Source organism: Opisthorchis viverrini (assembly GCF_000715545.1).
Source record: "Opisthorchis viverrini unplaced genomic scaffold opera_v5_85, whole genome shotgun sequence".
Lineage (NCBI taxonomy): Eukaryota > Metazoa > Platyhelminthes > Trematoda > Opisthorchiida > Opisthorchiidae > Opisthorchis > Opisthorchis viverrini.
In genome coordinates this window covers 1510009-1524143 of record NW_008751740.1, presented here as the reverse complement: position 1 = coordinate 1524143, position 14135 = coordinate 1510009, and positions in this window count along the sequence as shown.

Below are 14135 nucleotides of genomic sequence, written 5' to 3'. Positions count from 1 at the left end.
CCGTCACGTCACACCACGGCAAGGTCCAGTCTCTTCGTGACGGGAACTGTGGGCGAAGTCGTTTGTTACTGATATGGATTTCCTGGCTTCATTCAGACCTGCTGATTGTCTTCAGATCCAACCTTCGTTGGGATATGTGGGCAGCAACGGGCATTTGGTTTCAAGATCTGCAATCGTTGCTACTTTCACCTTTCTCCAATCATTAATACAATCATCGCAAAAGCAAAAATACTAATGAACATCCGGTTGTAACACGCTTTCAGGGCCCATCGTAGCGGAACATGCAGTTAAAAAAACGAATTTTCCGGTTATTTGGCGGTTATGTAAGCGTCTAATAACCACCTACTATGGTTAATTGATGGTTGCTTGCACCACCATACAACCGTTATTAGTGGTTATCCGGCGATCGAATAACCAACTGTGAACCGCGTTTGTGTGTTGTATAAACGACTGATAACCGTCAAATAACTGTGTTTGCCAGTCATTGCGCGGTTAAATAACCACCATATAACCATATTTCACTGTTATGAGAAAAATCGGAAAATTGTCCAGCTGAAACACCCTTTCGGTGCCCAACTGCCATGCCACCCGAAGGTTGCACGAGGGCTGGGATACTGCCAGATTGCCCAAACCTAGACAGGGAAAGTCGAAAGGCACAGGTCGGATTCGAACCACGGACCTTGCGTCAGTAAATTCGCGCTCTAACCACTTAGGCCATCTCGGCCCCCGCATTATGACGGCTTTTCACCGTGTATGTGACCACGGAATAACCGCATTTTTGGCTACAGCGACGTTGAATAACGGCGCCATAACGTCCTTCCTAACTCGGCTATCTGACGGTTATTTGACCACTCATTAACCGAGTTTCACGGTTAAATAACCGCGAAAAGCGGTTTTCGGGTAGCTACTGTGCAGTCGTGTAACTGCTCCCAAACGTTTTTTACGGCTAACGACCGCAACATGGCTGTGACGTTGTAATTTTATCTGTCGCACTAGAGTAACCGTTCTACAATATACAGCCCACTACTAACTATCGTTGTTTCTGGGCTTATAGTCTAGTGAAGTTCTTTGAACAGTCAGTGGCAGTGTGCAGTTCTCAGTTCTTCATGGATTGATGGTAACTGTGCAACATGGCCAAAGGTCTACTCCAAAGACTTCTATAAAGCTGTGCGCCTTCACTGGGAGCCACCAGCAGGATCGATGAAGCTTACTTGCCAAGTGGTTCAGATTTACGGTTGGTGTCACGTTGAATGCGTTAACTCTTCAGACGATTTAAAAAGTGCGCTCTCACGGTAAGAAATTCCAGTATACATCTGACCTGGACACTTCTAACGTGGCCGTACAGATGGGTCGGAAATTTCCTCGTCGAAAGTAAGACTACCGTGCAGGTTGTCACGACTACTTTTAGGAATATCAGGGAGCGTAGCCTCTATCTGTTCATCACCCGATCTCCGAAGGAACCACAGTTGATGGTCCTGCGCTCCCCACTTACCTCAGCTTCTCGCAGGCGCCTCCCCGCGCTCTATTACACTCGACTTCTGAGGCACCCATTACAGCCATTCCTGTGTACCCAGTTCTACTTGTCGATCACGCGCCCCAACGTTCAACGTCTGTCCCGTCTACAATCAATCAACCCGCACATTTGATGCGGCAAACGGAGAATCATCTGCCATAGTATGCTGTTAACGGCTTCTCCCCGGGGACTCCTGTTTCTTGTAATATCCCTACAATCTGTACCCATTGTCCAAACATCAGGAGTCGCTGCGTTGATCCAACAGAACCAGCAGCTGCTCCAAAAAGTCGGCGCTATCGCGGTATCTTAAGATTAGCATGAACCACTTAATATTGGTAATTCATAATTCTGCTAGAGCCACTGGTTTCGCCTTCTCCCTTCGGAGCAAGAGTGCATGGGACAACCTGGAAAGGGACTTGGTAGAGAAACCACCTTAGTTGGAACTGATAATTCAGTGTTGTTGTTCGAATTCATTGCCCACAGATGAAATATTTTGAGTCTTTCAGTACGACCACAATGGCGGACCTAGTGCATCTCTGTCTCAGACAGGTGCTGGCTGACGAATTTACGGTCGACGTGGCCTACGCTGGATGTCTGGACAAGCTCTCCTTCAGATACACTAGACTGTGCACCTTAATAGAAGGTAAGTTGTCAGAGGTAGCTTGCTAACCGTCTTTTCGGAAACAGCCCTTGGTAACTAAGTTTTCAAAGACTACATGCGACAGGATTTGGGTAAGGAAATCCAGAAATGGTTCAATAACGCACGGCACCGGCTGGCCCAGAGAACGCGCTTGGATCAGTTGGCAGCGAGTTCCGTTTTTGAACTCGGACAAGTCAATCAGCAGTTACCGAGTTGAATGCTTATACGTAAGTTTTGTCATCGTTTTAGATGTCTGCATTGAACCAAGCGGCCAGGGTGCTCACACTGGACCCGCCTTCATCGAACCGAAGCAGGTTGATTCTAAAACATTTACTTTCGTATATTTATTATATTTCTGTTGTATCCTTGTTTTCTTCAAGTGCTCTACGTAATCGGTCAATGACACAGGATCACTCAGGTTATTGGATGTTGACGTGCAGCAACGTGTAAAGATCTGGTTGAAGGCCTTAGTTCCAGCAACGGGTCCGACGATTTGCACGCTTAACCGTGTGGTTACCAGTATGGGTCGTAACGTGATAGCCATGTTGCGGTCGTTAGCCGTGAATAACGTTTGGGAGCAGTCACATAACTGCACATAAGCTACCCGAAAACCGCTTTTCACGGTTATTTAACCGTGAAACTCGGTCAATAAGTGGTCAAATAACTGTCAGATAGCCGAGTTAGGAAGGATGTTATGGCGCCGTTATTCGATGTCGCTGCAACCGAAAAATGCGGTTATTGGTCAGTCACATATACCGAGAAAAGCCGTCACAACGCGGTTAACCAACAGTCTCATAACAGTAAAATATAGTTAGAAGGTGGGCGACTGCCACCTCCCTGGATGGGGACCCCGGCACCTAGATCACCAGTGGTTAATGAAATTAGCGGAAATGGCCCAACTGCACAGTCAGTGAGGCTCGCGTACCAAAGTTCTCACCTTTAACGCGTACCTACCCAATTTCCGAACAAACTGAACATGCCTTCGCTTCCAGGGCATGGTTGTATGTTCCACTTTTCCATTTTGCAGTGAAGGAAACTGTAGCAGCTGGAACCAGTGTGCCTACGGCGCACGGTCTATAGCTGATAAATTGATCCATTGATTGATATAAAACGTCGAAATGCGGTTCAGTGATGGTTATCGAACCACACAATAACCAGCAAACACGGTTATTTGACGGTCATCAGTCGGTTAGATAACATAAAAACGAGGAACATAGTCGGTTATTTGATCGCCAGATAACCACAAAAACGGTTCTTTAGCGGTTCCGGTGGTGCAAGTAATCACCAATTAACTATAATAGATGGCTATTAGACGGTTGTATAATCAGAAAATCCGTTTTTCTGGACTGCATGTGCTGCTAGGGCCGACACCCGATGGAAGCACGATGTTGCCTAGGCCTAGACAAGATTAGTCGAGATGCCAATACTAGAATCAAACTGCGTACCGTCCGGTAAGTAACGTCGCACCTCATTACCCAGCTATTTTGAGTCTTCCAGCCGTTGTACCTGTCGAGTGCTGAAAACCTTTCAGCTAACTCAACGCGGTAGTAGTGAACTACAGAGACGCTTTGCGGGCAATGAAATGAATAACTTTGCACCAACCAGCGTGTTCCCGAGGGAAAGCAAATGGATGCGTGTGCCCATAAAATGCCACGATTCGAGTCCAACAGCAATTTTGAGTCGAAGCAGTCCACCGGTAACTGATCGTTACATGGTTAGAAAGAGTCCACAGCTGGTTTTAATTTCGTGGCCTCCAAGTCGCGCTGGAGCTGAAGATTTATGCTCAGCATATAAATGAAGGCGTCGCTCCCCAGTATCTGTGCGGTGAGCGTTCACCCCGAAACAACCGACAAGATGCGCTACCACATGACTTAAACGGCTAGACTAAGAATTCATATTACTTGCCCGAATGACAATATCTACACTTCTTAGTGACCATGGAAACTGCAATAGAAGCTGTTTTCCTCCACCTCATAGTTGGCCCATATCGGGGCGCCAGTTGACTGCCGCCCGGGATACCAATCTTAAAACGTGCTGATGCACGCACCCAAGCGCTGGAGCGGACCATAAACACAGTTCGCGTCTGATTGGTCAGAGGAACGATCGCTTGAGATCTGGCATCCAGGAGAGCTCTGGTTGGTTGAAATTGTAATATGCACGCTACGGAAGCACCAGGGGACAGTGATTCCCCGAAGGCAGGTGTTCACGACAATTTCTGTGGAAAACAAACAGAAACAAAACTCATGAGCCAAAGCCCAGTAAGCCATGTTGTACATCACCAATACTTACACACAAATCAGTCAAACTGACAGACACTGTATACTACAAAATCGCGGATTAAAGATGTACCGACGGATGTCAAACTGCGCGCCATCGTTAATCACCATCTCTTTTGTCTGCTTTGAGAAGCGGCGGCGGTAACGTTGGGAGAAAATGAAGGCATCCCTGAATACCGTGTAGAGAACTTTGATCGCTCTCCCCAGTAACTAGCATCGTTTATATGCTTGTACCCCTGTTCCCCGTTGTTGTCACACACTCTCCCCTCAATCCCCATGTGTTCGTAGGCCCGGAGAATAAACTGTTGAGCCTACGTTCTTGTGCTTCTATGTGGACAGTTGGCGAGAGTTACCATCTTACCGATACATCCAACTAACACGTCGCATTCTCCGTTTCATCCCACATGGCTGGTATTCTCAGAACATCCACACAGTGAGTTTGGATACCCTTGTACACGCAGACATATCACAAATGTAGCCCGACTAGTTCAACGTTGGTTGGGGCGCTCAGTATTCGCACAATGGAATTCAATTTTCAAAAGCTATGACGTGTCCCCGATGAACTAAAGAAGTCGGGCAATTGAGTCCAGAGTACCAGTCCAAACTTTTGCGCCCCATTTAGGCATCCCGGAGTCTCAGCGATGCTGGGAAATTATTTCACGAGACTTATCTGCCAGAGGTATAGTTGCCTCGGTGGACAATGCAATTTGGTGAGTTGGGAAATCAGTACGTGGATTTGGGTGATTTTTGGTTCGTTCACATATGCACCAAAATGCAACAACTCGGCGTAAAATGTTTTATTCCGCTCGGGAAGATTTTACAACCAAGAGCATGTTGCAGCCAAGAAGCCTCGAGCTATCGTCACATGGTTTAGACGCAAGTCGCTGTCTGTGAGTTTCTGGCCTGCCTTTAGGCTTCTGATGCAATTTATATACGCTGTGTACTGCTTGGCAGATCAGACTGTGAATGGAGCTGAGTATTTTCAGCCATTGAGACCGGTGGATTGGAAGACGCCCCTTCGAAGCACTTTGCGACTTTCTGTGAATCAGTGGTGAAAAATGTTGCATTTTGCTGCATATCTGCTCAGACCAAAAGTCACACAGATCTACTGTCATGTTTTCGCTATTTGTTTTGATTAATATCTTTTCGAGATTTCTGGCGCGCATTTGACTTTAAACTTGCTTTCCTATGGGGAGATCAGTATTCGCAAAATGAAATGAGATTTCGAAGGCTATGACGTGTCCTTGATGGACTAAAGTTATCGGCAATTCGGCTGCGCGCACCATTTAGGCATCTCGGAGTCACAACGATGCTGGGGAATCGTTCCACCAGACTTTTCTGCCAGAGGAATGACCGCTCCGTTGGACAGTGGAATTTGTCGAGCTGCAAAAATAAGCTGGTGGATCAGAATGGTTTTGGGTTCGAAAACACACGGAACCAAACGCAACATTTGAGCTCAACAACTTTTACTTCGTTCATAAAGTCTGCAATTAGCACCATTGCGCGGTTAATGGGCTCCGTGCTTTGGCCTAAGCCGAGCCTTTAACATACGCCGAAAATTTCCCTAAAACCGTAGTTTGAAGGGAGGAATTTCCGCCATAACTTTTTAGTATTCTATGGTATATATTCGGGTCCTCACAATGTCCACATGGTCCCGCAGTTTCATTAGTTGTTCAAAAGAACTCAAGATCCAATTTTGGCGCGGAATTCGTATTTTAAAGGCTGTCAGTAGCCTCACGCATTCGCTGTGAAAACGGTGAGAAGTCTTGTTGAAAGCTGGTTTCTTCGGACCGGGTATAGTGGTTGCGGTATAGCCATCGTGTCGCCGTACTTGGGTTCGTGGACAGCCCCGAATAGGAACATCTTGGGTGAGCAGTTTAGGGTTGTTATGGTAGTTGGGAGAATCTTGTCTATCGAGGGTTCACGGTAGTTCATTTCTGCCGTTCAAACGAGGCAATAAGACAGCCGCGTCTGCGTTGGCGACTCAAAATAGGAAGCAGTGTCAAAAAGGTCTGCTAGAGAATACCTTAATGTGGGTTAGAATACCTCTCGAAATAACGGACGGTCAAGTTTTCACAATTCCTGACCGCTTCAATGAGGCGAGACTGCCCGATTTCAAGAAAGATATTCAGATGCCGATCATAGGTATGTGGCCGATGAGAACTGGTGTGGGCATGTGTGATTATTAGGGACGTGCATTGGCTGGACTGTGCGTAACTAAGGTAGCATATAGCTTGCAACGACACGAGATCAGCGATATCTGGTTGTGTTGCGTTTTTGCACGATGAGTAGACTTCAGAATGAAGGTGTTACGGCCTAAAGAAAAGCGTGCAATTGGTGTGAGAGTTGTCAACCACGCTGTCTTTTGCATCCACGTGGACACATTCCGGGAAGATTAGAAAGCTTCAAAAGCTTTCGCACACAAAGCGGTGTCCGTCGAGGGTGCCCTTCATCCATTCCCACTTAATTTCGTAATCGAACGCTGAAATGTCTACTGAGCCCGGCTTTCCAGTAGCTGGTAAAAACCTTGTCTATCTGGAGCTTGCAGACACTGTTCTCGTCTTCGAAATAGAGGAAAAGGGGCAAGTGTTTCTGGATGAACTGACCGAAGCCCTTTTGTGTACACTTTGTGCCCACAAAGTGTCAGGTTATCATAGTGATGTTTATTTGTAACTGGTGGGTGGCGTATTGTCAAGCATGACTAAAAGGTTGCGGACAGAATAAAGCGGGAGTTGGTTCATAGTTGTACGTGGTGGAACAAGTGGGCAATAGGATATACTCAAGAGGAGAAAGGGTGTAGTTACGCGTGTGCTATCAAACTAGGTGTGGCAGGCCAGGTCTTTGTTGCACTGAAAAACTGCGGTTTCCGGACAGCTTCGTAACGGACATCATTTTTGAGGTGATTGCGCCTGGGCGTGCAACTATATGGGGAGCACAACATTTTTTGGTTGGCCGAGGGGATCCTCAGAGGTAGAGCAAGGCTTGTGTAATATCTCAGGTATTTTTCTGGTCCGATTGAAGTTTCGATGGCGAAAACGGAGCTGTTGACTTTATAAAGCTACATTTTATCGGTATCAGGGAGCAGAAACGGAGTGAAGTTAAGATGAACGGATTTGACACCAACCACCCGCCCACTCATCAGATCTTCAGCACCGCTACATGCATGGGTGTACGTTTGAATGATCTGGTATCACAGGGGTCAGGTCTACAGCATTGGTTTACGACTAGCAAGAATACACCCCTCTTTAGCTTTAACTTCGCTGCGCTCAATAATGCAGGTGGTTGCCGAATCCCGTTACCGGATAATCAATATATGAATGGCTCCCTCACTATCGTCCATTGGACTAATTGAACAGGTATTGAGTTTGCCTTTATAACATTGGGTCTCAAGGTTCCGCGTGGACGCTGATCGGGAATTGTGGACAAAGGGGTAGATTAAGCACTTAATAAGTTAACCGCTACGAAATTGTATAATAATATGTTTTCAATGATATCGCAAAAATGTGTATGAGTCGTATTAGGGGATATTTTTTCAAGTGAAGTTACTCGAATCCGACAGAGACTTGTTACGTTTCTTATGGTGGAAGTGCCGCCATGTTGAGCAGCCCGCGAAGACTTACCGTAGGACCGGACACTCCATTGGTGCAACTTCGCCTCCCTTCCGCGCCAGTTTTGCCTTGAAGCACACCATCAGAAGCCATGCTACTATTTCGAGCCACACCGAGTCATTAGCAGGCGAACGGGCATTTTATGTGAACGATTTGCTGTTTAGAGCCAACTCTCCAGAACGTCTTGTGACCATCGCCTTCAACTTGGAGGTAGCCCCGGAAGCCCGCGGATTCCGACTGATGGAATGGTTGACTAACGAACCTAACCTTCTGGCTAAAATCCACGTGGAGGACCGTGCAGATCCTGTGGATCTACAACCGCCTTCATGGCATCGGACACTTGGGGTTCAATGGGACATGCTAACTGACGAAATTCTGTTTCGAGTAGATACTCGGCTTGAAACTTCCAAGAAGCGAAGAATGCTGTCACCTGTAGCCTCTCTGTACAAATCCATGGGATTTGCCTGCCCAGCTCTCTTACCAAGGAGACACTTAACCATACTTATCATAAAACATTACCAAAAAGCTATGATCCTTTGGGCTCTGGACAGGTGCCAGCAGCCGTGCGTAACAGATGCTTGGTTGTGCGGGGGGAATCGCCGTTAGGTGCGTCTTTTCATCATGTTATCACTGCCGTCGATGGTTTTCGCCGCCTTGCTACCAAATGATGGCCTCCTCCAACTGAACGAACCAACTGCAGTGGTAGACCATTCGCAATCACCGGGTGGGGGGTTACTCCGAGACGTTCTCCAACTGCACTTGCTAGAGGCCTTCGGCCAGGATGGTGTACACTTCGACAAGCGGAAAGACAGATGGCTGCTGAGTCCGCTGGCCCAACCCTCGCGTAAAATTGTGGCTTGGGAAGTACTGATTCCCTCTGTGAATCAACAGTGAACCGCGGTAAATTTCCTTATCATCTGAATACACACAGGTTACGTGCCTTACAGCTGCTTATTATGACCCCGTTTTGTTTCCATGCTGTTCGTGTTCCCCTGTTTCGTCCCTACTTAGGTCTGCTTATTCCTCAGTAACTGATTTCAGTATTTGTTTGCCCGTCCGTCATTGCTTGCAAGTTCATCTCGATTGCACCTAATTTAGAGCGTGTACTTCGACGGAAAAGCTGACCGACAGCCTATCGAACGCAGAATCCCTGGACGGCAGAGGCACGCGCCATCCACTACACCAGTCTGACGCCCAAAGTGACCAAATATTTTGTATTACCCATGTACTGCACCTGCCAGAGGGCCTTCGGCGAGGTTTGTTTTTAACAGACTAAACCGCGCAATACGATCTGTCACGTGACACGAGCTGCTGCGTCGCGCCGCTGACCGAAAGACAGTCCCTCACATCCCGAACGTACTGGCTTTTGTGCCGTTATCTCTCTACACGGCCAACTCACACTGTCAGACTGCTCCTATACATATGTTTGCACATCGTTTAGTGCTTACTTGCTTCTAGAAATCCCTGCTGCATCAGTGACTATGTTCCGCTCTTGCTGATTGCGTCATTATTGATTGTACGTTTGCCTAATTCATGATGCTTACCAATCCGTTTGTCTGTAAAATCAGTTCCTGTCAGTCCTCAATACATCATCTACTGCCTACGTCTGACTGCTTCTATTGACCACCGGCTACGAACTGCGTGTAATCTAATAGCCGCAATCGTCCTGTGAGATCCATAGCCGTCCGGATCTTACAACCCTGTCGAGTAGAAAACTGGGAACTGGATTGACGACACATTATGTTTGTACCGTCGCAACCAGTAAATGGAAACATGACTTGTTGAAAGTGGTTGTGCATTTTTTAGGCATGGGTTTGTAAGGCGGACGACTTGTGGATATGAAAAACGGCCGTTGTTCGTTGGATCGGTTTATTATGTATAGTTTGGGCATTATGGTCAGCTACGAGCATGTGGACAGGTCCGACAGTCACCATAAGTAACCTCGGCAGGTGATATCGAGTGCAGTTATGAGTATGATGGGCCGTCGTCAGCCATTGGATTGGGCGCAGTTGAGGCCTTACGCTCAGAGCTGCAAATAGACACGAACCTAGTAGTTACGATAAGTAGCCAATGTAGGCGATATGGACTACAGTTACGAGGATGACGGACGGTCGTTGGTTGTTAGATTAGGATGTCACGTATCGCTGGGGTCTCATGTGTATCGGCCCGATAAAAAGCTGGCCTGGTATTTACATAGGTAGCAGATATAAGCGGGAACGCGCACAGTTATAAGTGTGACGAGCCATTTTTGGCCGTCAGATTGTTGCAACTTGCGTAGTTGAGGCCCATTAATTAGCGTCGCATATAGGCACTGACCTAGAAGTTTCAAAAGTTAGCCAACGTAGGCGATATAGCATAAAGTTATGTGTATGAAATCCGTCGTTCACCGTTGGGTCAGATTTGTGTGCGTAGTTTAGGCCCTATAGTCACCGACTTGCGTGAATACTGGTCCGGTATTAAGCACAAGTTACAAACGTAAGCGGCAACGCGTACAGTTTCAAGTATGACGGATTAGGCTGGATTAGGTTAACGGTTAATCAACGCCGCTCATGGACACGGACCTGGCAGGTACGATAAATAGCTAAGTAAGGCGACATCGAGTACAGTAATGAGTATGACAGGCCGTCAGATTAAGTTATCACGCAATGTTGATCCTTGTTTTTAACGGTCCGCATGGATACGGGTCTGGCGTTTACTATAGACAGCAAATGTAAGTGGCGTCACGTATAGCTACGGGTATGTAAGACCGTCGTTGGTAGTTGGATTAGGTTACTGTGCAGAAGTGAGGACTCATAATCAGCGTCGCACATAGATGCTGGCTTAGCAATTATAATAAGCGTTCGAGATTGGTGATAATGCGTAGAGTTATGAGTATAAGGGGCCGTCGCTTGTCATTGGATTAGGCTGCCGTGCATAGTTGGGGCCTCGTAATCAGCGTCGCACATAGACACCGAACCAGGTGTTACGAAAAGTAATCGAGGTGAATGACAATGTCTAACTTTATCAAGGTGACAACCTTACGGTAGCCACCGCCTCTAGATCGTCATACTCTTAATGGGAATCGAAACGGGTAAACGGCGAGTGACCTGTAGTACCAGAACCTCCGAAAAGGCAAAACACAGTCGGAGCTGGGTTTCTACACGGTACTATTATTGTGAGGTATGATCATGCCAGACGGTATGCCACCCACAAGTCGGGAATAAACACCATTATTATTAATCCAAATTCACAAATTATACAAACCTCGACAGTGGACACTCGTCCAAAACAAGTGGTTCACTTGGACTACAGAAGTACAAAGCGAAGAAGCAAACAGGCTCCCACGTGGAACAGTCACACGTGCACAAAATCGGCCACAAATGGCCGGACGACCTCGAGGCTAAATGAGTGAAGTGGTGAGGACAAACAAACGCCAAATACTTACTAAACACAGAAGTGGGGCGGGAGTTCCAAACCGGGAGAGAATAAACGTGGGGAGCTATAAGTGTTAACGTAATGGACATAACAGTAACTTTAACGCATGTACATCATTTTAAATACTTGTCTGCGTGGATATGTTAGCTGAGCTTATGTGATTACGACAGATTCTCCTGAAATCAAACCTTTTCTGTATCCTCTTGTTCGTAGCATTATTTGATCCCAAGCACGTCGTGTGTTTGGACATCATTTGTGAATATTTCATTGCTGATTGAAGGCGGCAACCTTAAATTTGATGGTTTCTCTTCAGAATGGCCGGTACAAGCGAACTCAAGGCTACAAAATGGATGCGGCATCTTATGTGATTGAAGCCCTAATTATATTTAAAAAGATTGTACACAGGAAACTTGGAAGAGTAGCTGACACTTCGTAAGACGCGGAACCACTGCAACCCCGAAAACTGTCAATAGAACGAAATAAAAACGTCAGGTTTATGGGCCGCTCCGGAAACGTGGAGATGCAGTGTTTCGGTTCCCAATGCCTTGACTTTCTTTTAGCGGTACACAAACGGGGCAACAACAAGTGAAAATATAGTAATATGTGGAGTCTGCAGTGAAAATAATAGACCTGTATTCTGCCCAACATTGGCAATGAGGGATAACGAACGTCCCCAAAACAACATGGAGGAGGATATCTTTAACTTGTTGCAGAGGACAAACCCGTTTGGCACATTACGGGCCAGTTGAGATGCGCCCAAGTATTCTGAACGAAACGTCGGCGACGTCGGTAAAACATTTCCATCCGATGTTTCATCAGTCGTTCAAAGAAGGCAACCTTCCTCCTGTTTAGAAGGAAGCGGTTGTCATGTCAGCCTACAAATCCAGGGACCGTTCATAGCCATGAAGCCACAAGCTTATTACCCTCACCAGCATACCGAACAGGATGATGGACCACATCCCGGGGTGACTCATGAAAATCTACTCTACCATAGGCAACTTGATTTTTCAGGTACCGTGTTGAGTGATCCCGAACCGTTTTTGCATGACGAAAATGGTAATATTCATGGACCGCCTAAGACAAAGCATATCTTTCGGATCCTCATAAACATTCAGCCGATTTCCACATTCTCTCCAGCTCCATACATCCATGCTTCAAGGGATTAGAGAAATTCTGCGCAGTTTTAGGACTTCTCTATGAAGTAGAACATCGCGAATGAAAGCTGCATCCACCTTTTTTCCTTGGCATCCGCAATTGAAAGTTATGTGGGCCTAATCATAGGACCGGTTTCTTATCGGTTTCTTATCGATTTCCTATCTGTGTCATTGACTTTCTGGTTCGCCTACAGGTTCTTGCACACGTTCTGCAGATGATGTGAAGTCGTACAGTTCAAAGTCCGGCGGCCTTCAAATGGATGTCGATACCGCAAAACAGTAGTGGTAGTAAAGGGAGGTGTTTCGAATGACGGAAGCCTGTCCGCTTGTTGAGATTGGACTCTATGATGACCTATGTCGGACCTGGTGAGGATTACCCAGAAAGTCTTACAAGGCTGTATACCAAATAGGAATGAAGCATCAAACAATCTTCAGATGTCATTCTACTACGGCGTGAAAATAGGCTTAAAAAGCATTCGTTGCTCATCAAATGAATGGGGAGAATATTATATATTTTCTACGGAGCCTATGTCAAAGCGTTTCCTGAATAAGACAATAAAAATCATTTAGTGAGGAAGGAATAATCGGGTAAACTTAAATGTGGGTGCCTAACTCGTCACCACAAGGATGTTGGCTGTCTCAAGTCCTCTGATAATGAAACGCTTCTCAAGAGGCTTCAGTCCATTTCCTGAGAAAATCGTCGCACCCGGGGGGACCAATGCTTACGTATTCCCTATTTGCATAATGTTCGACCCACATATTTTCCACCGCTGGCGCAACCGACACACAGATAATAAGTAATAAGATTTTCAAGCTCTGGGCGTGCACATTTATTCGACATTTTTTCTTATATAGGGTAGTCGACGGACTGACGGTTTGATATACAGGATCGAGGCTTTTACCCAAGGTTCCCGGTCGGCTTTGCTTGTCGTTCAGCGGCTTTCGTCACCTGATGGCACAAGTGAAAAAAAGTGTAGCACTGCTCTTTATGTTCTCAGCGCGGGGCATTATGCTTGCTAACGCGAAGATTTGCATAAAGAAATGTCTAGTAGTGCTTTAAACTGGGTTCTAGAAGGAGCATGGACAACCGTCGGAGGAAGGTCATTCCACGCAGCTACTACCCGAAATGAGAAAAAAATTGCCCAGTGAATTTGTACGCTCTGAGCTTGAAAATCTTCTTACAATGTCCCCGCCGTGTGTTTGCTGGGTCAATAGTAAAAAGAACCTGTTTGCCAAACTTTGTTCAAACAGGGCAAAAGTAGGAATTAGGTCCCCTCGGAGGCAACGATACTCCAGGGAAGGAGATCAAGCATCGCGAGATGGGTTTTGTGGTCCATATTTTCGTAGCGCCTCGCTAGGCACACTCAATGAGAGTGACGTCTTTCGTGCGTCCAGAGTAGACAATTTGGTTGGCCTATTCCAGGAGCGGTATGACGTAACATCCATAGAGTATTAGGAAGTCCATGCGAATGATACCGGAGAAGGTGCTTCGGATCATCCGTTAAATGGCGAGTGCGCTTTGGGCCGATT